Genomic DNA, 26,819 nt, shown 5'->3' with positions numbered 1-26,819 from the left:
CTTTGAGACTACATAGAAAATAAAAGTGGTGCTGTAATAGGAAATGAACAGGACTTCTAATTTTCCTAAATGGAAAGAAGAATTATGTTGGTATATCTAGACTAAAAGATAAAGTCTTGAAAATCTGAGGAACAGACAGTCATATGGGTTTCTGTGATGATTTTGAGAGGAAGCAAGCACAAGAATGAAACATGGGTTTATAAAACAAAATTAGGTGATGTCTATCTTAATTCCTTCTACAGTAGGGCTACTACAGTGCATGCCATTGGATTTCTATACATAATCAAAAGTGGATTTTAATAAGACCCCAGGCAAAGATACTCTATATATTCTTATAGACAATGATGGATACATGTGTTGGCATACACTTTGATGTATTTTAATAAATTGAATGACCATTTCAAATAGTGTTGACTAATGTTTGTCAATGGGCAATGTTATTTCTGCCCTTGGCACTGTCCTTTTCAATATTTTTCTCACCAAATTGGATTAAGATAAGATGATCAAAGTTACATCTGATGCATGGCAATAGCAAATAGATGACAGAGTCAGGATCCAAAATTACTCGTCAGATTGGAAAAATATGCCAAACCTAAAAAAAATTAAATTCCATGGGGAAAAACAATTTCATGGGGACAAACTTATTTCCCTGAAAGAAGTAACACAACTATAAAAGATATGATATTAAACATTAAGTAGTACATATGAAAAAGAAATAAAGATTTTGTTGATGGAAAAATCATAATGTGGTAAGCTGGCCACAAAATCATTAATACCAACAGTAAGAGGTTGACAGATAAATTCTACTGAACCCAGCACATTATACGCAAAATAACATGTTTCATTCTGGGAATCTCAACATTACGCAAGACAGTGGCAAACTGGAGCCATGTAGAGAAGAATCAGAAGAGCAAATTGTTATGTCATTTTTTTATTTTATTTTATTTTATTTTTTTTATTGGTCGTTCATAACATTACATAGTTCTTAATACATCATATTACACGGTTTGATTCAAGTGGATTATGAACTCCCGCTTTTACCCCGTATACAAATTGCTGTATCACATCAGTTACCCTTCCATTGATTGACATATTGCCTTTCTAGTGTCTGATGTATTCTGCTGTCTGTCCTATTGTCTACTATCCCCCCTCCCCTCCCCTCCCCTCCCCTCCCCTTTTCTCTCTCTACCCCTTCTACTGTAAATCATTTCTTCCATTTGTATTCTCTTGTCTTACCCCTCCTTTCCTCTTATATGACATTTTGTATAACCCTGAGGATCGCCTTCCATTTCCATGCAATTTCCCTTCTCACTCCCTTTCCCTCCCACCTCTCATCCCTGTTTACTGTAAATATTCTTCTCAAGCTCTTTGTCCCTACCCTGTCCTTGTTTACACCCCTTATAGCAAAGGAGTCATTTGGTATTTGTTTTTTAAAGATTGACTAGCTTCACTTAGCATAATCTGCTCTAATGCCATCGATTTCCCTCCAAATTCTATGATTTTGTCATTTTTTAATGCAGAGTAATACTCCATAGTGTATAAATGCCACATTTTTTTTATCCATTCATCTATTGAAGGGCATCTAGGTTGGTTCCACAGTCTTGCTATCGTGAATTGAGCTGCTATGAACATCGATGTAGCAGTGTCCCTGTAGCATGCTCTTGTTAGGGCTTTAGGGAATAGACCGAGAAGGGGAATAGCTGGGTCAAATGGTGGTTCCATTCCCAGCTTTCCGAGAAATCTCCATACTGCTTTCCAAATTGGCTGCACCAATTTGCAGTCCCACCAGCAATGAACAAGAGTGCCCTTTTCCCGCAACCTCTCCAGCACTTATTGTTGTTTGACTTCCTAATGGCTGCCAGTCTTACTGGAGTGAGATGGTATCTTAGGGTAGTTTTGATTTGCATTTCTCTGACTGCTAGCGATGGTGAGCATTGTTTCATGTACTTGTTGATTGATTGTATGTCCTCCTCTGAGAAGTGTCTGTTCAGGTCCTTGGCCCATTTATTGATTGGGTTATTTGTTATCTTATTGTCTAATTTTTTGAGTTCTTTGTATATTCTGGTTATTAGGGCTCTATCTGAAGTGTGTGGAGTAAAGATTTGTTCCCAGGATGTAGGCTCCCTGTTTATCTCTCTTATTGTTTCTTTTGCTGAGAAAAAACTTTTTAGTTTGAGTAAGTCCCATTTGTTGATTCTAGTTATTAACTCTTGTGCTATGGGTGTCCTATTGAGGAATTTGGAGCCTGACCCCTCAGTATGTAGATCATAGCCAACTTTTTCTTCAGGGCCCCAGAGATCCAGGCCAACTGATTCGCGTGGCCTGCACTGCGGCTACAGAAGGCGTGGCGCCTCAGTGAAGCCATTAATTAGCAAGCAGGGAGGTTAGGGAAGGCCATTAGGTGGAATCCCACCAGCCAAGCCCACACGGACCCTCGGGCCGAGCACGGGATCTCAGAAGGGGAAGGAAGCGGTACAGTCCCATCCCCCACAGCGGACACTCCACCGAGGCAGTCAGCGGCCACCATCCGGGAAAGCTGAAGGATACACCGCCACTCTCCTTCAGAGTGCAACATCAAAACAGCGGACACTCCATCCAGGCAGTCAGCGGCCACCATCCGGGAAAGCTGAAGAATACACCACCACTCTCCAACAGCTTGCAACATCAAAACAGCCAGCAGCAGGACCCCGGAGATCCAGGCCAACTGATTCGCGCGGCCTGCCCCGCAGCTACAGAAGGCGTGGCGCCTCAGAGAAGCCATTAATTAGCAAGCAGGGAGGTTAGGGACTGCCATTAGGTGGAATCCCGCCAGCCAAGCCCACCGCCCACGCCCGGAACAGGCCCAGCGACCTGCCAGCATTGTAGTCACGACACCCCAATTGGAATAGGGACAGAGCAGAGCCGCCTTCCACTCCCGGAACAGGCCCAGAGAGCCGCCAGCGTGGTAGACACGTCACCCCAATTGGAGTAGGGGCACAGCCGCCGCCCGCACCTGCAAGGGAGACTTTTCAAGTATACAAGAGCAACATAAATAAATAGGGGGTAAATTTCAAAACACAACAGTTGCACCAAGCAGAAAGAAACGTGAGCAGTATGAAAAGACAAGGAAAGAAAGGACCACAAGCAATGCAGGTCAACTCAACTTTAGAAGAGGTAATAGCTGCAACAGATGGAATATCAGATAAAGAGTTCAGGATATATATGCTTCAGATGATCTGGAGTCTCAAGGAAGACATGAGACAGCAAAATCAGACAATGAAAGATCACATTGACAAACAAATCCAGGAAGTAAAAGATCAATTTCACAGGGAGATAGAGGTAATAAAAAACAAACAAATTGAAATTCTAGAAATGCAGGAAACAATAAACCAACTTAAAAACTCAATTGAGAATACTACCAGCAGAGTAGATCACTTAGAAGAGAGAACATCAGACAATGAAGACAAAGTATTTCAACTGGAAAAGAACATAGACAGCTCAGCAAGTCTGCTAAGAAACCATGAGCAGAACATCCAAGAATTATGGGACAATATCAAAAGACCAAATTTAAGAGTCATTGGGATACAGGAAGGCACAGAGCTCCATTCCAAAGGAATAAACAGTCTATTCAGTGAAATAATAGGAGAAAACTTCCCAGAATTGAAGATTGAGACAGAATCCCAAATCCTAGAAGCCTACAGGACGCCGAATGTGCAAAATCATAAGAGATCCACACCTAGACACATTATAATGAAGATGTCCAACATACAGAATAAGGAGAGAATTTTAAAAGCTGCAAGAGAAAGAAAGCAGATTACATTTAGGGGTAAACCAATCAGGATAACAGCTGATCTCTCAACACAGACTCTGAAAGCTAGAAGATTCTGGAATAACATATTTCAAACACTGAAAGACAATGGGCTCCAACCAAGAATCGTGTATCTGGCGAAATTAAGCTTCAGGTTAGAAGATGAAATTAAAACCTTCCACAATAAACAAAAGTTAAAAGAATTCGCAGCTAGAAAACGATCTCTTCAAAAAATCCTTGGCAAAACATTACAGGAAGAGGAAATGGAAAATAACATTGAAAACCAACAATGGGAGGTAGGACAGTAAAGGGGGGAAAGTAGTCAAAGAGGATAACAAATCAGGTTTAGTAACATCAATAAACAAATATGGATAGAAGAACAAACCATATCTCAATAATAACCCTAAATGTTAATGGCTTAAACTCACCAATAAAGAGACACAGGCTAGTAGAATGGATCAAAAAACAAGACCCAACAATATGCTGTCTACAGGAGACGCATTTGATAGGAAAAGATATACATAGACTGAAGGTGAAAGGTTGGGAAAAATCATATCACTCATATGGACCGCTGAAACAAGCAGGAGTGTCCATACTCATATCTAATAAAATAGATTTCAAGCCAAAGCTAATCAAAAGGGATATAGAAGGACACTTCATACTGCTCAAAGGAACCATACACCAACAAGACATAACAATCATAAATATATATGCCCCAAATAATGGTGCAGCTGTGTTCATCAAGCAAACTCTTCTCAAGTTCAAGAGTCTAATAGACCAACATACAATAATCATGGGAGACTTCAACACACCTCTCTCACCACTGGACAGATCTTCCAAACAAAAGTTAAATAAGGAAACTATAGAACACAATAACACAATTAACAACCTAGACTTAATTGACATATATAGACTATACCACCCAACATCAAGTAGCTACACTTTTTTCTGAGCAGCACATGGAACCTTCTCAAAAATAGACCATATACTATGTCACAGGGCAACTCTTAGACAATACAAAGGGGTAGAGATAATACCATGCATCTTATCTGATCATAATGGAATGAAACTGAAAATCAATGATAAAAGAAGAAAGGGAAAATCAAGCATCACCTGGAGAATGAACAATAGGTTGCTGAGTGATCAATGGGTTTTAGAAGACATCAAGGAGGAAATTAAAAAATTCCTAGAGTTAAATGAAAACACAGACACAACATATCAGAATCTATGGGACACATTGAAAGCAGTTCTAAGAGGAAAATTCATTGCTTGGAGTTCATTCCTCAAAAAAAGAAAAAACCAACAAATAAATGATCTCATACTTCATCTCAAAATCCTAGAAAAAGAAGAGCAAAACAATAGCAAAAGAAGTAGAAGGCAAGAAATAATTAAAATCAGAGCTGAAATTAATGAAATTGAAACAAAAGAAACAATTGAAAAAATTGACAAAACTAAAAGCTGGTTCTTTGAAAAAATAAATAAAATTGAGAGACCCTTAGCCATGCTAACGAAGAGAAGAAGAGAGAGAACCCAAATTACTAGCATAAGGGATGAAAAAGGCAATATCACAACAGACACTTCAGAAATACAGAAGATAATCAGAAATTACTTTGAATCCTTATACTCCAATAAAATAGAAGATAGTGAAGGCATAGATAAATTCCTTGAGTCCTATGATCTGCCCAGATTGAGCCAGGAGGATATAGACAACCTAAACAGACCAATAACAATAGAGGAAATAGAAGAAACAATCAAAAGACTACCAATTATGTCATTTTTTTAAAGAAATAAATAATAATGCTGATTTGCCATCTTTTATGTGCAGTTCTGAAATTCAAAATGTTTGAATACCAGAAGATTTTTAATTCAATTGTTGCTGAATTCGGACCTAAATTAAGAGAACACAAGGTTTCCATAGTTTATCTATTCCAATTTACTCATAGGGCTGTTTGTGGAAATATTAAATTACTTGATTATGGAATTCTGCCCTGTGCATTAAAAAGACACTAAAAGGAATTTCAAAACAAATAGGATATCAAGTGTTTGAAGGAAAGTATTATTAGCTAAATGTAATGGTAATAACAACAATAATGATAAAAATTGACACAAAAGCATTATGTGCCTATCACTAACTTTGGACATATGTATTACTATTATTATCCACACTTCAAAATGAAGTGGTCTGAAGCAGAGATTTTTTTTCCCCAAAATCACATAGCAATAAGTTCAAATCTTCATCTTGGGAATATGAGATTGAATGGGAATATGACAGTTGATAGTTAATATTCAGGGTGAAAGATAATTCATCCCTATTAATTATTAATAGGGAAACCTACAAAGGTAGAGCTTGATTGGGATACCAGTATTGAATGTTCTTAAGTTTTTTTCCAGCTTTCAGAAATGTATCTTGAAGTAGATATTTTTAACTTGAATGATCTCTGTTTGCAATTTTGGGCAAAAAGAAAAAAAAAGGTGGCTGCCAAATGTTCAGGGAGAAGAAGAATTTATTATTTTCTGTTTTGATCAAACCACAACTTCCGATAGCTGCTATAATGCAAAACTGAAAACTGGAGCTTCCAGAGGAGAATGACAACTGACCTCCAGGAACCAAAGTAAAGAGATGATGGAAGGAAAGTACACCCTAATCCTAATTATAAAGGAAAAAGCTGGTATAGGCTGGTGACTCAGGCCCCAGACAGGAATCTAAGGTAAAGGTTCTTAGGCACAGCTTCTGACTCATGCTAACAGGTATTCTGGATAAAAGATACTGTGGGGATATTTTGTGGCACAACAAAGGAGCCAGTCTGAGGGAGGCTAGGGTCCACTGTGATGTCACAGCATACCGGACCACCAAGGGCATCATTGTATCAGAGGATAGAAGAGGAGAGCAGTATGTGGCCATGAGAAGCATCAAGAGTAGACTGTGAGACTTCAACATCCTCTTCACCTGTTGTTGGAAGAAGAACCCACACTCTGTATATACCAGAGTACATCCCCAACATTCTTGGACAATTTAGGGAAAAGACCTCAAGTAGGAGATTTATGGATTTATGGGATACACAGAGCTGTCTTACAAGGTGGGTCCCCTAAAGGTAGCTATGTTATATACCAGGGTATGCGACAAATTCTATGAAATCACACAAGAAGTGGACTTCACTGGAGAAAGGGGAAAGGTACAAAGAGAGGTTCAGCAAGGAAAGCATGCAGGTTGCCATTCTCCCACATCATCATAGAGAGACGGATGGGGCCTGAAGAAGCTACTAGATACAGTGTGGGTTGCTATACATATTTTTTTTCTTTTTAAGCATGTTCATGCTTATCAATTTTGTCATGGTGGATAGCGAGTTTTAATAACCATTAATTTCCTAGTTATTATTTTGAGTATCATAATCTCTCTAATTATGCAGCTCCAAATTCTAACATTCAGAAGTATGTCTTCAACATAAAAGTTTAAGGAGACATTACAGGAAAAAGTAGACTGTATGACCTCTAAGAGACTTTCCAAATTAGAGGCTTTGGTTTATGAAACACTTTGGAAAAACATTAGATATTATTAATATTTCCCCTAATTTTAGTTGGCATTCTATTAGCCTTCTTCACTAATGCTGCAAAGTGAATAGAAACCTTAAATGTATCAATATAGACCTTTGTCCTCAATTCTATTAACTAATTCAGAGCAATATAAACTGCACTCCAGTTGCACATCATTTCTACCTAACTCAAACACTACAATTCAATCTCTTCTGATTCTTATTCCATCTCTCAACCTGCTGGCCTCTTACCATTTAATTCCTTTTCTTCCTATTCAGCAGACTCAACAAAAATCCATACTCCAGCTCTTCTGCACTGTTTGCCAGATATTTAATAATCCCCAAGTAGCAACAGAATAGATTTATAGCTGTCCGTATCATTCGACTAAGGAGTATAAAAGGCATCGTTTTTTTTTTCCCTAGTCATAATCTTTAAATGCAGGTGACAACATTTTCTGTGATCTATTTAGGATTCTTTATCCCCTAAATAAGAAGGCACATGTCTTCCTGAAGTGGGCACTCATATCCCCAAATCTGTATCTATAGAAATGCTAAGTTTTTATCTAAACTCTAGACACATCCATAACGACAGGTTGATGTGAGTTGTTATGTTCAGTCAGACTGTTGAATAATCAAATGTAAGGTTTCTAGGAAACTTACCATTTCCAATGAGCTATGAAAGATACTGGAGAAATAATCATATAAAATTGCTGACCTCCAAGAACTCAAAATGCGAAAATAAAGAATAGCTGTAATATAATGCCATAAGTATAATAAAGGAAAAAAAGTACAACTGGCTAATCCATGAGAACCACGTGGCCCTAGACAAGTGGGGAAAAAAACTGTGTAGAGTAAGTGACTATTGCAACAAGAAAGGCTGCTGCCCGGTATCATAATTTCACCTGATTCATAGGTGAAAGCCATCTAGCAATTGCCACTGGGTTTGTATAAAACAAAAATTAAGCACACAATCCTAAGTATGGAAAAGTAATTGCAAATAAATAAGTAAATCAGAATTCTGGTCACATTTCTAGGTAGAGAGCTAAAGTACATACATATGTCACAAATGCAAGAATTAATATGGGCCAAGTTATTGATCCTTCAGTCTTTAGGGAGTAAAGTGAGACAAGGCCTGAAATAGTTTGTTACGTAATAAATATTTGTCTTCTCCCCAAATTCATATGTTGAAATCTTAAGACTGAATGGATGGTATGAGCAAGAAGAACATTTGAGAAGTACATAAATCAAGATATTAGTGACTGTCTTTTGTTTGAAGCAACAGTATTAATGGAACCCAAACGTTAGCAACATTAGGATTTAATACTTTGGGACCAAAAACAATACTGTGATTTGATCATTATCTTTAGAAGGTGCTTCTAAGGATTAGGATTTATATAGATCTAAAAATAGATGCTGATTTCTTTATGTTTTATTTTTTATTATTAATGGTATGCATATGTTTAATATCTGATAAGTGGATACAGACTATTGTTCTGAGTTCAAGAGAAATAATCAAATAATGCCACGGAGCAATCTGATTCTGAAGTGTCTGGTTATGTTGCAGCTGCTAAGTAGCTCAAGTTTTCTATCCATTAAGAGCCACAGAGTGTCATCTTTATATAAAGTTGGAAGGAAAAATGTGTTGGTTTTAAGTTTTAAGATTATTTGGGCAAGAGGAGAAAAATGACAATAAAAGGGACACATCTTTATCTGAGCTACTTAAAGCATTTTCAAAGCATCAGATCTCTCTGATAAACTAAAAGCACTCCTTAGAAGTCCTCCATCCAAAAAGAATAAGTTTATTGTGTAAAGGATCTTTCATTAAGAGGGACTCGGCTGTCTGGAGAACTTGATGCATCTGAGAGTGCAGCTGCCTCCCTTTTAATGAATGCCCAGGACATAGAGATGGCTGCAGATCAAGAATGCATATCTCACTTTCAGGAAAAGACAGTTTTTCAAAATTGATTAAAACAAGGACATGGGGAGGCAAGGGTCCAATCCAGCACTAGCTTCTCTCCATTGTTTAAAGTTTATATTATAAAAAAAGCACTGTTCTAACTAGTCATTTGAAAACTGTTTTCAAATTCAGAATTATATTTATCTGAGACTCTGTAAATCATTAATAAGAAATCAAAACTTCCCATCTACATAGCTGTATCTACTCCTACTTTTCCTTCAAATTCCTAAAGTGTCTGCTGGCAGAGCTTTCCTTGACAATGTTTCTTCCTGTTTTATTCATTAACCTCTCTTATTAATTCAGTAAAGAGCATGTGCCATCTTCTGAGGTCTGGGGTAGAACTAGAATTAAAAACAAGAGTCAGCATGGTCCTTCCCATCAAGGGGCTTCTAGTCTAATAGCTCATTTTAAAATAAGTTCAATAGTTCATTTTTATACCACAAAAATTATTACATAAAGTGTATATACTGCAGTAAATCTTTCCCAAATGGATATTTTAGATTCTATTATTTTTTAGATGCATGGTTGAACGATTTATGATTAAAAGCTAGAATTTCCTGTGACATGCAGTTTTAAAAGAGGGATACATTAAAAGGAAATTAATACTGAATTTTAGGGAGGGAAGGACTCTGTAGAGATGTGTTAGCAGAATGTTCTCATCTTACTGATGTTAACTGACACCAAGAGAGTGAAATAACTTTTTTCATCAAACATGATTGGAGCATCAACCATATGCCAGGCTGTAAGGTAGAAGCTGGAATCACAGTGATGAATGGGACCTATACTACTCTGCTGTAATTAACAAATAATTAAATTATAATTGTAGAATCTGGGGACATGAGAAGCATTAGTTGCTGAAAGAGTATAATAGACTGGTGAAACCCAATTTGTACATTCAAAAACAACTTTTCTCAGAGGGTCTCACATAAGGCTGACTTAATGAATAAGAGGCTTGTCCCAGGCTGCATTAACTACTGAGATGCACAACAGCAGTGAGCCAAGGTTTCTTTTTCTTTTATTTTAAATTGGTTTTTAGTTATATATGACAGTAGAATCCATTCTGATATGAATATGCAAGCATGGAATTTATCTTATTCTAGTTAAAACCCCATTCTTGTGGATGTATATTGCCAGGACCATCCATGAAATGTGCATGAACCCAATGGGCATGAAAGCCACTGGGTAGGAAAATAGGGTATCTAGGAACTCCCAGCCATACTCCTGCTGGTTTGAGACAGCCTAATACATGAGATATCCTACCTAGTTCTGCCAGGTTCAGCACTGCACTAGAGTTGGGGTGACCTGCTGGAGCCACTTAGCTGCACAACCTCTCAGAGATGGGTGTGGCTTGCCAAGATGCCAATCAACCTGTTGACTGCCAGACACCCTGAACCAAGACTCCACCCATTGAAACCCTATCCCTGCCTTTGATGTACTACTCTCTCTTAAATAAAGGACCTGAGACATTTTCTAGTAGTTCTGTTACAACTTCTATGTGAACTGGAAAAACTATTAGGTGCTCCTCTTTGAACCTAATTTCTGGCTCTGGCTCTTATTACTAATTATCTCAGACTTTCATTTTCTCTGGTGGCTCACAACCTTCTAAGCAGAAAACTACCTTGGCCGGATGCTGGCAACCAAAGGATAGCAGACCACGATATCAGATTCATTCCACTGTCTTTCCTTTCTTATCCCCTCAATTCACAATAGCTAAGCTAAGGCCAGCCAAGGAGCCAAGGTTTCTTACGGCACGATGGGCTTGCTCTCTGCTATGGCAAGTTTCCAACTGGTGGTAATTTATGGTTCAGCAGCAATGAGATAGTCAGTAGAAGACCGTCTACTTAGTTTATAAGCTCACCTCTTGTGCCGCCTGTCCAGTTTACTTGTCATTCAATAAAAGTGTTGACAGTATATACAACCCACGTTTCTTTGATCAGGAACATGTATTATACTTGTTGAAGTTTCCAAATAGCTAGGATTTGCTTTTTTAGCTTTCATATACCTTTAATGTCTTTTAGGTCCAAGGCAAATTATTTTTTTAAATTTTTGTTTTATAATTTTTTATGATATTAGAATTGAGAAAATGCAGTATATTAATATATATTAACTGTGTGTATGTGTTCTAATTATTTCTTTCTGATAGTTAAATTTTGCCCCTCAGTGCCATAGAATACATTCTACTTAATAATGCAAAGTAAGGAAGAAGAGTTTTAGATTTATAACTCTTGTAAGTAACCTATATATCACTAATAGAAACATTTTATCATTGTCTTTCTGCCCTGGTATACTGCTGGCTAACATTATTAGCAGTTGCTTTGCTTAGGAGGATGTAAGGATAACTAACTCTGTACTGTTTTCCAAGAAATATTTGTTACCTCCAACTTTTTTACAATATCCAGGTACCATTGTGTTAATATGCAAATCCCTCAGTATTAATATCCCCCAACACACACACGTGTGTGTGTGTGTGTGTGTGTGTGTGTGTGTTCATACTGGGTTACACTACAGATTTTCCCTCTTTCTTCCTACTGCATGGCTGCTTAAGATAAGGAAAAAAAAAACATTTATTTTTAGAGTTTAATGAGAAGTGATTCTAGAACTTCAAATTTTTAGAAATATTGAGAAACAGAAAGTAGGTAGAGATAATAAATGGCTTGGCAGTTCTTTGACTCCTTAATCCCAGTATTTATTATGTCTTATTTTCTATAGGGTCTTGTCTTCGTACGAATGTACAACATCTAGGACCCCCTATTATTTTAGGATTCTTCACAAGTATCTCATTATTTAACAAAAGTTTTTATTGCTCTGTGTCAGCAGTATCTTCTTACCACCTCAGGTCCCCTCTAGAAAGCAGTCCATCCCCCGCCCCCAACTCCCTCACAGCTGGTTCCCTCTGCCAGGAGGCACTGGTGCTCATCAGAGAGCTGCACCTATTGAGGGTGCTGCGGGAGGACCTCCTCTGACAGCGATATGTTCACTGTTCATATAAGATCGCAAACCAGCCAGAAAGTGCTGCACATACCTTCACCCCAGTACCTATTCCTTATCAAGGAAAACTTAGGGTGAAACTTAAAGGTTTAGAGATGTGATGGGTTTCTCCAAACTGGGTCAATCACCTGTGGCAGAGCAGAAAATTTGTATTGTTCCAGTTTTACAGCATCCAAGCATCACATTGATACATATTTGCCTTCAATTGCTAGGTACCTATTTTTAAAGGCAGATATATGAATGAGTCTGTTAGCCACAATTCTATTACTATAATAAATACCTGACATAATTAATTTATGAGGAGGAAAGGCTTATTTTGGCTCACAGTTTTACAGGCTTTGGTCCATGGTCAGTTGGCCCCATTGCTTTGGGCCTGAGGCAGCAGCACACCATGGTGGAGCTCAAGATGGAGCAAAACCACTCACCTTAAAGCCAGGAAGCAAAAATGAGAGGTGGAGGAAAGGACCAGGGCCCCCAGTTCCCTTCAATGGAAGCACCCCGCAGTGACCCAAAGACCTCCTACTGGACCCCCTTCCCAGCAGCATCACACCAGGGACCAAGCCTTTAACATATGAACCTTTGGAGAAGGTTTAAGGCCCAAACTTTAGCAGATCCTTCTTAGTGAGTATATTCAAGGGTCTAGTAGCTTGAATGGTCTCCCCTTCTCCAAATCTATATTTTTAATTTTAAACAAGTATATATCAGATAAGTATTCAACACAGAAAAATTAATTTTTCTAACACTGGACATCATTTTTCCCTTCCTAATTTATTCACTGTATTTATTATTTCTGACTAATGCTCTTGGTAATCCTCTCCCCTTTTATAAATGTGTTTTACTTGTTTTTAAGAAGGACCCCAACCCAATATATATTAATAAATTAGCAACTGTTCTAAATATAAAGAGCATTGTTCAAAGCCAAGAAACTTCAAAACCAAAATAGATATTTGTAAAGCACAATATCTTTCTTAGACTAACCCTTTGCCCTATAAATGCTTATACATATGTTCATTTTTCACCTTCCTTTACTATGTTTTCCCATAAATTAGGAGTAAATATTATATAGCATTTCATCACCACCCTACCAAATGTCTGATACACAATTAGCATTTATTAGATGTTGGTTGAATGAGTGAGTGAATGAATGAATGGAAAATTAGAGATCAATGATAGCTGCACTTTATTAAAAACATAATTCATAATAGGGTCTATTTAGGGCAATTTTCATGAATGATTTAATTTTCATGCTATTGTAAGGCAGGCATTATAATCCCAAATTTACAGATGAGAAAACAACTACTTAGAGAGGTGAAGTGGCATGGAAAAGGTTATAAATCTTGTAAATGACAGCTTTAATCTAAACCCAGTGCTGTCGTCTTTAATACCTGTACTCTTATTCACTAAGACAAGGGTCAACAAAGTATGGTATGTACTGCTTTTGCCTGCCACTGTTTTAGCAAACAGTTTAATGGTAACACAAACTCACCTTGTGTTTACAGATTGTCTATGGCTGCTTTGGGGCTACAAAGAAAAGTTGAATAGATGCAACCAAGGTAATCTGTTCCACAAAGCTTAAAATATTTATTATATGGTGCTTTACAGAAAAAGCATGTGATCCTTGCTCTTGGATATACTGAAGGAGCAGAGGGAAGAGGAGCAATGAAGAAGCAGTAAATCTCCCCTGAGTAGCTTGGGCTCCATGTTTGTTGAATCCAAAATTTTCTCATACATTGCACTCAAGCAAGACGATGTTATTATGGGAAAAAACACCCAGGCAAGTCCCTAATTTAAAATCTGACCAGTCTTAGATTAACACTGGTCTTGTCTGTGCTGCTGCCTTATTTAATTTTTTCCCCTGTTTGGTGCCATGACTAACTCATTCCTAGTGAGTTCTCTGATAGTTCAATCTGGGAGCAGCTAAAGAACTGAACTTCTTATTACATGATTAATTAGTCTTTCAAAGGGCAGACATAAGGTGATCATATTATTCTGCTCCCAGTATGACTAAAAAGCTAGTAAGCCTTTATCCTTTCCTGACTACTCTTATTTCTTAGGTGTTTCTTCTCCCTTCCCTTCCTCCCCTCACATCTCCACCTAACTGCTCATATATAGACCTTATTGGATGTCAAGTATTGGTAGTATTAATTAAGTAGAATCCAATGCTCCCCTCAATCAAGTATTGAAATATGTCACATATGATACATGTTACCTAAACAAGATGTTTTTCCAGGTGCCTGAAGATAAATTGCTTTTGTTGCAAAGGCATGGTCTCTGATGATGGGCAGGAGTTTCTAACCCACTGCTCTCTTCATCCATGAGGGATGAGTAAATATTAGATTAAAGGCCTCCTGGGAGAAAATAAATTTGGACTGCATTCCCTTTCTGAGAAATAGTTATTAAAACATTTCTGAGGTTCTTAGGTAAGGCAAACTAAAGCCATATGACAGGAAATTGTGACCTCCACCAAAACAAAAAAAAAAGAAGTCAAATTTTGTAATACTGCATTCTATATTGCCTAATGGTCCCTGGCATGTACATATTACATTTGTGGATTTAAAAAGGTAATAACAGGGAGGGAAGGTAAGAGAATGAGAGGAGAAAGAATAGGTGGATGGAAGGAAGATCAGAAAGGAAACTGTTTTAGTCAGCTTTTTTTGCTGCTGTGACTCAACAACCCAACCAGAACAATTGTAGAGGAGGAAACTTTATTTGAAGGCTCAGTTTCAGGGGTCTTAGTCCACAGAAGGTTGGCTCCATTCTTTGGGGCTTGATGTGTGGATGAATATCATGGTGACAGAATGTGGTAGAGTAAAGCAATTCATGTCACTATCAGGAAGCAGAGGGTAAAAGACTCCACTTGCCAGATACAAATATACACTCCAAAACCACGCCTCCAATGCCCCACCTCCTCTAGTCACACCCCACCTGCTTTCAGTTACCACTCAATTAACCCATCTGGTGATTAATTCACTGATTGATTGGATTAAGGCTCTTGTAACCCAATCATTTCTTCTTTGAAACTTCTTGCATAGTCTCACATGAACTTTTGGGGACACCTCACATCCAAACCATAACAGAAACCAATAGGAGTTCTTTGGACACACTCACCATAATGGAGTGGGTGGTACAGCTGACGTTCTGAACCAAATACCTGGTTGTTGGCAGGGAAGGCTGATGTTGAAATCCAAGGGCTCAGCTTGGGGAAATGGCCTCCTTCTGTATTATTATACTTGGTTCCTAGTGACTTTGGTGATAACTTTTTCTTTATGAAAATTGCGTAAGAGAATATCATTCCTTGTACCTTGATAGGCTAAGTGTTAGGGAGAGTATCTCTGCACTTGGGACAGCAGTGTCCAGAAGTGCACTGAAATTAGCAGCAGGTGGGGGGAGAGATTATTTGTCTACCATATTGTAGGCCTGCCAAACTCACACAGCAGTGGGACACCATCAGTGGCAGTAAGTGGCCTGCCTCAGGACAGTTTCTGTACAGTATAGCTTCAAGGGGCCTCTGCTCGACAGCACAGGGAAACAGACGTAGGGCAAGAGGTTCATGGTTAAATGTGACCAACAACATTAGATATTCTCAGGATTATGTTGGTAAGGAAATCCCAGTAAAGCCTGGGTTTTCTACTATTTCACAAATGAGGAGCCATGCACCTTCTTTTTGGTATATTTTGTTATCCATGGTTTTTTTAGTTGCAAATTATTAAAGACTAACAATTTTGTACCCTTGGTTGTCTTTCCATACTGATTCATCTCAGAGGAAAATACTGCACCAATATCTGAGTTACCAGTTCCTTCCACTCAGAGATATGTTCAAAAACAGGCAGGGAATTATTGACCTATTTCAACCCTCTCAGTGTGCCTGTCACCTCCCAATTCTAGTAGCTCACTTCCACTTGTTATTTAATTGTTTTATATTTTTTCAAAAATATGACATGAGATATACATAGAGAAAACTGAACAAAACTACAGTATACAACTTAATGAATTACCATAAATTGACATCTGTGTAGATACCAAGCACAAAGATGATGCACTGCTAGCACTTTCAGATGGCCCCTCTTGCCCATGTGCCTGCCCTGATCTACCTGTCCCAATCATGGAGGCTGCCTCTTGTCTAAAGATGGCCACTCTGACTTTAAAAGTAATTGCTTTCTTGATTTACTTTGGTTATCATTTTGGCCCAACTGTGCATCCCTCAGCTTTTAGTTTAGTTTTACTAGTTTTTTTAATTTACATAAAAGAAATCAAATTTTTTTCTGCTTGAACTCTATATAATAAAATATTATAGAACCTGTTCATCTATATAGCTATTTTTGACTTTGCTTGTGAGAATTATCTTCATTGTTAGAGTTCTCTGTAATTCACTTATCTTCATTGCTAAATAGGATTCCATTGAACAGATATACTATAATTTATGTGCCTATTTGTGTTAATGTACATCTGGATTTCTTCTAGTGCTTACTATTATTTACATTAGTGTTATCAAAATTCTTTTATATATGCCTTTTTTCAGATTAATGTGTATTTCCATCAAATATAAAACTAAGAATGTAATTAGTGGATCAGCTGGTACCCATCAATCATCAAGCACTGCCAATTCCACTCCTCCTAGAGAGTCTAAGAATCCTCATAACTTCAGATCTTTATTGAGATCTGTTATTCTAGTTTTCTTTAAATTTAACTATTGTTTAAGGTAGATATTGCTATCTTATTGTGGTTTTAAAATCGCATTTCCTAGATATCAATGGGGTTTAGAACCATTTTAAATTTTCTTTTTTGTATTACTAAAGTGCATGTTCAAATCAATCAATACTCATATTTTCTTTTGGGTTGTCTTTCTTCTTCTCACCATTTTTGTAGGCATGTTATTATCAGATAGGTTTTCTAGAATATCTACAAACACTTCAATCATTACATATATTATAAATATTCTGTTCCATACTAGGGCTTCCCTTTCCACTCTCTGAACATCTCCATTTAAAAGAAGATGCATTTTAAACAAAATCATTGTGGCAAGTTCTCTGATAAACATATTTTCAAGGCATTGTGAAGTACACAAAAGGAATTTCCAATTAAACCCAAAAAGGATGGGAACTCAAAAAAGATCTTAGAAAGGTAAGATGACTTGCAAACATATTCATATTTTTCCAGGAAATGAAGAGAGCAGAATCTCAATGCAAAGAGCCTATGACTCCTCTTGCCTTATTCATGCAACTCAGTGAGAGAGCAGTATTCTTGGCTAGAGAAAGTTTCAAGGAACTTCAGTGATAAATAGAGCCCTAAGTATAAAAAAGGAGAGATAAAAGAAATCTCTAAGATTTAGAAGCATGGTTTTGCTTTAAATAAATATTCCCAATGGTGTAAGAAAATGGGTGAACAGAAGGGAAGTACGGTTGTCCTGGGGCGCAGAGCTGAGGTTGATGACAGTGAGAGGGAGTGTTGGGAGTTGCAAACAGAAGACAACAGTGAGGCAGGCACTGTAGGCGTTAGATAATTTTATCAACCTTGAAGTCCAGGAGATGTGGCTTTAACAACTCTTTCTGTACCCCCACAACAATGTGACTATAGTATATAAAGTAGAACCTTCTAAAAGTGACTGGAAACGCTTCCTTGTAGTTTGCTGGACAATAAATGAGCAGGCGGTAAGAGCTCTCGCTTTGCCAAGAGATGGTGCTACCATGTTCTCCTCACTCTTAGAAGAAGAACATCATCCTCTCCCTGAGTTCCAAAGTCCCCAAATTCAGAGCAGCTGACTTCCTCAGAGAACAGGTACAGAACAGCTACTAGAAACCATTGATAACTCTGCCTTTCAACCAAATAAACTGCAGTGTCATTACAGGCAGGGTAACAACAAGGTAAGCAATGAATGGCACTGTCCCTTTAGTAGAACATAAACATGCTGTGTCTCCAGAAATAGCCTGGCCTGGCCCACCTCAGTGTGGGATGGAGAGAGGCATTCCTCCTTCACTGACCCTATCTTGGTAGTTTCTCTAATAAATCCTCTCCCTTAACCATGTGATCCTGTGGAATTCACCTTGAACCATGTTGCCAAACAGTGGCCTGGGCAGGTAATTATTCTTAGCCTTGATATCCTCCTCCATAAGACAGGAATCACACCAACTACAAAAATGAGTTGTTGTGCAGGGTGAGCCAGATTAATGTGTTTTAAGATACTCAACACTAGGCTAAAATAATTAAAGCCAGGAAGACTCAATTTCTCAACTGAATGATAATGCCACAGTGCTGACTTCAACAAAATGACTCTCTAGAGTGTGAGGGGAGGTGCTGGGTAGAGCTAGAAAGGAGATCTGCAAAAAGTGAAGTAGGTGGAAGTAGATGTACTGGGCAAATGTATCCCATTAACAATCAGAGATTGCATTTTCACTTATAATAATGATCCAGTGGCTATTTTGTTAGTGGATATATATACAATTTATGTATATACCAAATATATGTCCAAAAGTCTCTGCATGATGGTCAGTGGATTTGTGCTTATGTGACAAGAATCAGAGGATTGTGAGTGTCTATAACAATTGTTGGATTAAATAAATACTCTTTGGATGGTCTGTTTTCCTTTGTCAGAACTGTGAGGTAGGAAGCGATTCTCTATAGAGCATGTTTTAAAGAAGCTAGACAGATGAAAACACAAAAGATAAGCTCTAATTGTGCAAATAAAATAGTCAAAGCAATAGGAAATTCTAGTGCTAACCATCTTACATTGCTGCTGGGAATTGCTTCTGAATTTATTGCTACCACTTCTCAAGCCAGTCAGAGGACTAAAATTTGAGAAATGAGTTAAGACAAGTTTGGAGTAATGAGACTCCACTTGGGGCCACCTGAAGAGGTAGGACTGAGGCTCAGGAAGGAGAGAAGTTAAACAGAAGTAAGAAAGTAAAAATGGACAGCTCAACATCTACATGAGCTTCCCGCCACTGAGACCAGAGCTGGCTGGAGAGGAGGAAGAGGCTCTGACTCCTAAATGCGGGGCAGATTTGATAGTTCAAGGAATTCAAATTTTATTCAATCAGAATTTACTTATGTAGAGGACTCAGATCTTTGGGTTCTTCTAAATGTAAGTAGAACCAAGAGTGATAGAAACCTTATAAATTAAGTGACTCTTAGGTCTGACTTTTAGGATTTTTTTTTCCTCTCAATGGCAGTTATAGGATAGCATGATAGAGAGACCAGAGCTCTGGAACTCTGAGGGAAAGAGCAACAGGCTATGAGAAAAGAGAATTAGAGAATTAGAAGTGAAAGATAGGCCTGGAAGAGACAAGGTTGTCTAATAGTGAGTTGGCTTTCCATGTGACAAGGGCTTTGACTAAGGTAGAAGTGACAGAGCTGAGGAACACTGAACTACAATCTTGAAACTACGTCTTCTATCACAGAGGTCATCCTGGGAAGACAAGCAGCACATAACAGAAACTTACCAGGGCTCTCAGCAATAAACTGAGAATATAGCAGGATCCCAGAGACTGCATCTAGCATCGCCTCTCTTAATGGTAAAATATAGAATTTTATGCTCTTCTGAATGAAAAAATAAATAAATAAAAGATAAAACCATCACACACACACACACACACACACACACACACACACACACACTGAAATTTTCTCTTCCCTATTATAGATGAGTTCCTTGCTAACTTTGAATTCTAGAAAGGTTATTTTAACTTTAACTGAACTACTCCTTAAGGAGTTGATTCCTATCAAACTGAATTCCTGAAAAAGTTTTGTTTTTTTTTTTTTTAAAAAAAAACACCTTTCAAATATCAGTCTTATGAAACAAATGCAAAATCAGAAAATTAGTAGGTCATACTTTATGGGAAATTTATTTTCAAAACCTAATGCTTTGTTTATTTAACTATCCATATTAAATTATCTCCTCACCAAGAATGGTGCCACCCCATCCCATTACCCAAACACTCAATAGGTATGAGAGACATCATAATCACCTGAAACTTGACAAAAATTAATTGGTGATGCCACTTCCTCTAAAGATTGCAGTCCTCATTTACTAGAATAACAAATGACAAGGCAGAAAACCAAACTGTCAACATGGGTAAAAGAAGCTACAAATTTACTGTAGGTTAGTGGATAATAGACAGTGTTATATTAATATTATTCCCTTGTGAATCATTTCCAATGGAATTCCTTTTATTAACAATGTTTCCTTCCTGATTATGAAGTAACCAGTTCTATTTTTGGAAAAGCAAGGAGACAGGGAAAAGTACAAGAAAACAATAATAATAATAAGACTGCCAACCACAAATATACATTATATTGGATTAGCATTCTTGTTAGTCTTGTGGTTATATGTAAGTAGCATACATCATACCAAGTATGTGCTTTGAATTTGATATTTATATGTTTTAATTTTGTTAAATTGTGATAATCGTCAATCTTGATGCCCATATTATATTCAATTTCATTAACATTTATGCATGTTTTTTCTAACATTAAAAGTCTTTTAAAAATCCTTAAGCATAAATACTTTTTATTTTAAATATAACATTAGTTCTTAGAGTAAAATTCTTAGAAGTAATGTTTCTGAAGTGAAGGGCATTAAGAGAATAACTGCCAAATGATTTTATATTTTGCTTAATCTTTTGCTAAACACAGAGAAGAATACTCTGATTCTGTCCCTCTTATACACCCAATGTACATTTTCTGAAAATATTTTCTGATTCAGAAGGTGAAAAATGTGCCTCAAGTTATACTGCTTTGTTGATTACACTGTTGAAAATGGCTCACTCAAAAGTAGTTACTTTTGTGAATTGTTGGAATATGCTCTTATAGATTGATATTTTAAGACTTAGGGAGATTAAAGGAAGTTGTTACAAATATATGTCATCACTGTGAATATTCAATATATGAAACGTCTCTCTTATATTTGAAATAAATATTTGACCCTTCTACTTTTTTTCTGAATTCAGTCATGATGTGTAAGCTTTTTACTTGGTTAAATCCATTTATAGTTCCCTGTGTAATTGTTTTTAACTTTCCATAATTAAAAATAAATCCTCTCCTCCTACAGATTAGACCATTATCTTTTAAAAAATGCTCTTTAATTATTATTGTCAGAATTAAATGAAACTAAAACTTGTTAATGAAATTAGCTAACAAAATTTTCCACTGCTGACCAGATATTTTAAAAAACATGTTTAATGGTGTATAGATTTTTCCCAAGCTGGATAACTGTGAAATAGAGTGTAACCAATGATTTGAATATAACTGTGATTAAACTTTCCAGTGTTGAAAGACACTTTTAATGGAAGCTATTATCTATATTTATAGCAGTTTCATTTTTTACTTCAGCTGTTACTCAGTTTTTCCAAGGTTTTCTTTCTTTTTTTTTTGCAATTGATTTGCAAAGTATTCCATTAATTGCCTCATAACTGTCATATCTGTGGAAAATTGTTAGCATGCCTCAGAGTGATCAAGAAAGCTTTTGAGTGTTGAAAGCTTATTTTAGATCTCGTTTCTCATCTGGGTTCTGCTTAGGCAAAACGAGTTAGATTTTATAATGCTTTTGTGTATCTGCTTTTAAACTATAATAGTCTGGGTCAGTCACACCTTTGAAATATGTTTGTCCCTCTAGGCTCCTTGAAAAGTCTGGGCAGTTCTTGTCCAGCTCTATATTCTAACCAGAGGCATCTCATCTGGCCAACAATGGCTTCTTGCCTTGATAATACCATATACTTGGTGGTCTGGGCTTAAGTTTGGAGAAACAGAATTTGTGTGGTCCTTTCCTTGCACCCTTCCTCTTGCCTCATGGGTCTCCTGCTAAAAATGCCATGATTTTTCAGAATGGGATGGGCTTTCCAATAAGGATGAACAAGAAGAGAAAAGATTGAGATGTGCATACTCAAGAATAACAGTCTTTAGGCAGATAAATCATGACACATTTAAATACTAGGTTAGTAATATGTGAAGATGTTTTTAAAGGGAATACTGTTTTCTTTAGAAAGAAAAGGAGAAAAAAATGTTATCCAGACCAATGTCTTCTATAATCTGAGAAATACCTCTTTTCTGCCAAAAACTATCATGCACTAGTAACACAGGGCTAGAAGATACAATCCCTTCTCCCAAGTAACTCATAGCATGGTGAGCCGGCTGTCTAAGAAATAGTGTCAGAGCTGTACGGAGGAAGTCCTAAATGCCAGGGAGCAGATATTATGGATGCTCCTCTCAGATATTAACATCTGCAAGAATTGCTAAGGCATGTGCCCTCTAAACTGAGTTCTAAAGGAAGAAATTTTCAAGCAGCATGAATTGAAGATTAGAGGACCAAAGCTGTGAGGAAAATAGCCAATTTACTGTCCTGCAAGTATCTGAGCAAAAGTAATTGGTCAGGAGAAAGAAATGAAAATGAAAGGCTTACCAAGACCCAGTGGTGTGCTAAAGATCGTGGATTCTGTTCTAAGCCAATAAGTAGGTATTGGAGGATTTAACCAAGTCAGGGGGTATGATCAGATTTGCATTTTTGAAAGATTTCTGTGACTGCAACTGTGTGAATAAAAGATTGGAGAAGATGGGGGACACATTTGCATAAAACCTGAGTTAAGACATTCAGGAAAGAATTGATGAGGGATGTTAAGTAAAGACAGTGTTTCTGAAGAAAGTTATAAAAGAACTGAAAGAAGTAAAATATGACAGTTGATTATTTGGTTGGGAAGATAGGGGAGTATGTCTGAGATTCCCCAGACTTCTTGCTCAGCAACATGGTGAACCAGGAGCAACTTCAGGAAGAAAGATGGGATTGAAGGTAGACATAATTAGCTCCATTTACTGTGAAAAGTACAAGAAGATATGCAGGGCCAGGAAGAGGGTACAACTAGTGACATGAGTGCTGCATTTCATTGGGTGCAAAATTTTAGGAATAAAAGAACCCAAAATGAACAACAGCTAAAATAAAAAAGCCAAAAATCTCAGTAGCAAATACTACTGTAATGAACAAATTTTAATGGAGAGATGTATGTATGGAATCAAGATAAAATCTAAATAAACCCTTGTAGTTTCACATGATTTTAGTTGACTTTAAAAATCACTAATTCTGGAGGGCATGCAGAGAAGCAACACATTATTAGTCTCTCACCAACTGTGCTGTAGATAATACCTCTGACACCATGGGTTATGATGATAATGGCCACCTAGGATATTTTTCAGGGACTTAAATTTGGCTTTTCTGAAAGCACTGATTTTTCACTTGGGCCTCCACATGTCTGATGAGTAAAAGAGGATGAAGGAGCCTGGCATCTGCATTTCTACCTTCACATCATATCTGTCTCCTTCGCAATCTTAACCCTTAGGTCAGATTTCGGCTCAACCCTGCATGTGGACATATTACTCATTTAAGACATGACTAGTCTAGAACTATAATACAAGGTTGATTTGACCTAAACTTACCTCATCTCTTTCCTCCCCTTCCAAGGCTGAAGACAACAAGGTAATGGCAACAAAACAGGCCCCTGGAGCAGCACCTAGAAACTTCTAGTCATGGGTTTCCATGTTCATGGCCTCCCTGCTTCTCCAAGCCCTTCCTACAAAAGCCCACTAACCCTGGTTCCCTAAGATGGCTTTTGTTGGCAACAGGCATATCCCCAATCTAATTTGGTTTGCTGGCCTTCTGAATAAATCTTCCTCCTTGTCCAAAAACTTGGTCCTCAAGTCCCTGGCCTGTTCAAGCAACAAGCATATGAACTTGGCTTAAGCAACATGTATGAAGTTGCAGTAATGTTAGAACAAGTCTAGAGATATACAGCATAAGGAATTACAGTTAATAATATTGTATTATATGCTGGAAACTTGCTGAGAATAAAATTAGGTGCCCTTGCCTCCCCCCCAAAAAATCTGTGGATATGGATATGTTAATTTGCTGGACTATAATAATCATTTCATTACATATATGAAAAAAGTGTAGTGTAACACCATGTTACACAGTTGAAATACAGTGAAAGAGAAGGAAAGAAGTGTTATGGTTTGGATGGGAGGTGTCCCCCAAAAGCTCAAATGTGAGATGTTACAAGAAGGTTCAGAGAAGAAATTATTGGGTTGTGAGAGTCTTACCCAGTGAATTAATTCCCTGATAGGGATTAACTGAAATGGTAGGGTATGGCTGAAGGAGGTGGGAATTGGGCATGTGGCTTTGGGGTATATATTTGTACCTGGCAAGTGGAGACCTCTCTCTGTGCTTTCTGATCATGATTTGAGCTGGTTTCCTCTGCCACACTCTTCCTCTGCCTTATCTTGAGCCCTGAGGAATGGAACCAGCCTTCTATGAACTGAGACCTCTGAAATGGAGCCCTCAAATAAACTTTTCTTCCCTAAAATTGTTCTGGTCAGATCTGTTAGTCATAGCAGCAAAAGAGCTGTCTAAAACAGGAAAGAAGAAAGGACGAAAGGAAGGAAGAAGCAAAGAAATCAGAAGAGGAAAGGAAGAAAGGAGGGAAGGGAAGGGAAAGAAAATGAGCTAGAGAGAAAAGGGCAGGTAGAGAGAGAGAGGCCTTTGTTTTGTGAATAACATCAGCACAGTTCCCTCCTGTGGGTCATTTTTCTCTTTCTTCTGAACTGTTTATAACATTTACTCACATCTTTCCGCCTTTCTCCCCATCCCCAAATTTAGAGGAATTAGTATGCAATGCTTATCTTCCTGCAATCCTCTCTTTTGAACATCAGTCAGCATTTACTAATGTGAAGCTGTAACAAGGAAAGAACAAAGCAGCATTAGAAACACTGTTTGCTGAAAATAAAAGAAATGGTGCTTAAGTGCTGCTCACATCACTTCCAAAATATTCTTATCCAACTCTCAGGTGGAAATTATACTCCAGGCCTCCATAGCCAGATATCCAAGTTCACTCAAGTCTACACCTTGGAGCAATTTTTCCATAAAACACTTCTTTTCATTTCAGCAATAAAATACCTACCCAAATGGTGAGAAACAATGCAAACAAATGCAATGAATGTTTGTTATTCGTGGAAACCTGTTTTCCTTTGTGCTTTGCTATTGTTTCAGTGAAGTTGCAGAGGTCTATAATAATGGAATATATTGCAGAACTGCCCCTGAGAACTACCTCTCAAACATGCTAAGTAACCAGCCTGTCAAATTAAAGGAGTCTCTGAGGCTGCCGCTTTTTTTTTTGGTCATCTTTAATTAGGCAACCCTCTGGTGAAAACCTTCCAATTAAAATAGGAGTTTCTTTTCTCCTAAAGTAAGTGGAAAGCGAATCTTTTAAAGTGTATGTAGTGGCTTGCTATTTTGTTATACTTTATTTAGAGTGGTGTGGAAAGGCTGGAATATAACAAAATCAAATCATAAAATTGCAGCAAAACTAAGAAAAACGGAAAGCCGAGAAAAAGAATGCTTTTCTTTGATAACGTAAGGTGTTTTACAAATATTAACTACATTAAAGTTGTTTCTCAGTCACACTTAGGTCACAGAACAATCCAGGCACTTCAGTGTGTATGCTCTGTGCTAATCACTGCAATTCCTTGCTACTCTGGGATTTCCTGGGTAGGAAGAGTGTGTCATATTATGTTCTATACCTGCAAGTACGCAGACTTCTGTTCCTGTTAACACTTCATTCATCTGGTGCCACCTACACCATAAAAAATGTTTCCAATCAAGCTACTTTTCTTTTTAAAAACTTAATAACCATTAGTGACTACCATAAATAGATGAATGAAACAATGAAAAACAACAATGTGGAAAGATTCTATGGGCTTCTTTGCAATCTCAAGTAGAGCCTTCTATAGGACCTGAACTATTATCAGGCCAAATAAATACTCACCAAACTATTAATTACACATGCCTTGCATAAGTGGAATATATTTCCTCATGAAATTCTAAATTATGATAGTTTCGAAGGAAAAATAACATGGTCTAGCACCCGATATTTGAAAACTTCATACTTCCTCTGTAAAAGTATTCAAATTTCTTTTGAATGTGGAGGGAGGAATCAGTAGATGAATTTCTGAATGTCTGTTTGTATAATAAGGAGAGTTGCTGTCTAGGTTTAGCAATCACTAGAATCTGAGGGACTTTATCTAATCTTAATCCTGCACCTGACTGCCAGGCAGCGCTCATCACTTAACCTCTCAGGGAACTAATGGGTTCATCTGTAAAACAGGATTGCCATCAAAGGATTCGAAAGGAAAAGACTAATGACGGAATGAAGGTGGATTTAAAGATCTGACAAAGCTATCAGAATTCATGGCAAAGCCACTTCCCATTCTTTCCCTCCATTGTAACTGTACTGCTTTTATGAAGAGTGAATTCAATAAAAATAAGCTTCTAAGAGTTTTGTGGTGCTGGTTCTTACCTGCTGGGCTGATACTAAATGTAAAACCCACTTGCTTTAAAAATGTAGAATGGAAAGCACTTTGAAAATTCATGATGTTTTTATTTGATACCCAAGGAATTTTGACGCTGGTAGACAAAACACATACCCCATAATTTTGATTAGACAGATAAATAAAAAAAGCAATTCATACATTTATTTTTATCATCTTCTTCCTTTTTAATTTTCACTTTCATTTTTCTGTTACACTT

The sequence above is a fragment of the Urocitellus parryii genome, chromosome 3 (assembly GCF_045843805.1).
Source record: "Urocitellus parryii isolate mUroPar1 chromosome 3, mUroPar1.hap1, whole genome shotgun sequence".
Classification (NCBI taxonomy): Eukaryota; Metazoa; Chordata; class Mammalia; order Rodentia; family Sciuridae; genus Urocitellus; species Urocitellus parryii.
This window is presented reverse-complemented; position numbering follows the sequence as displayed.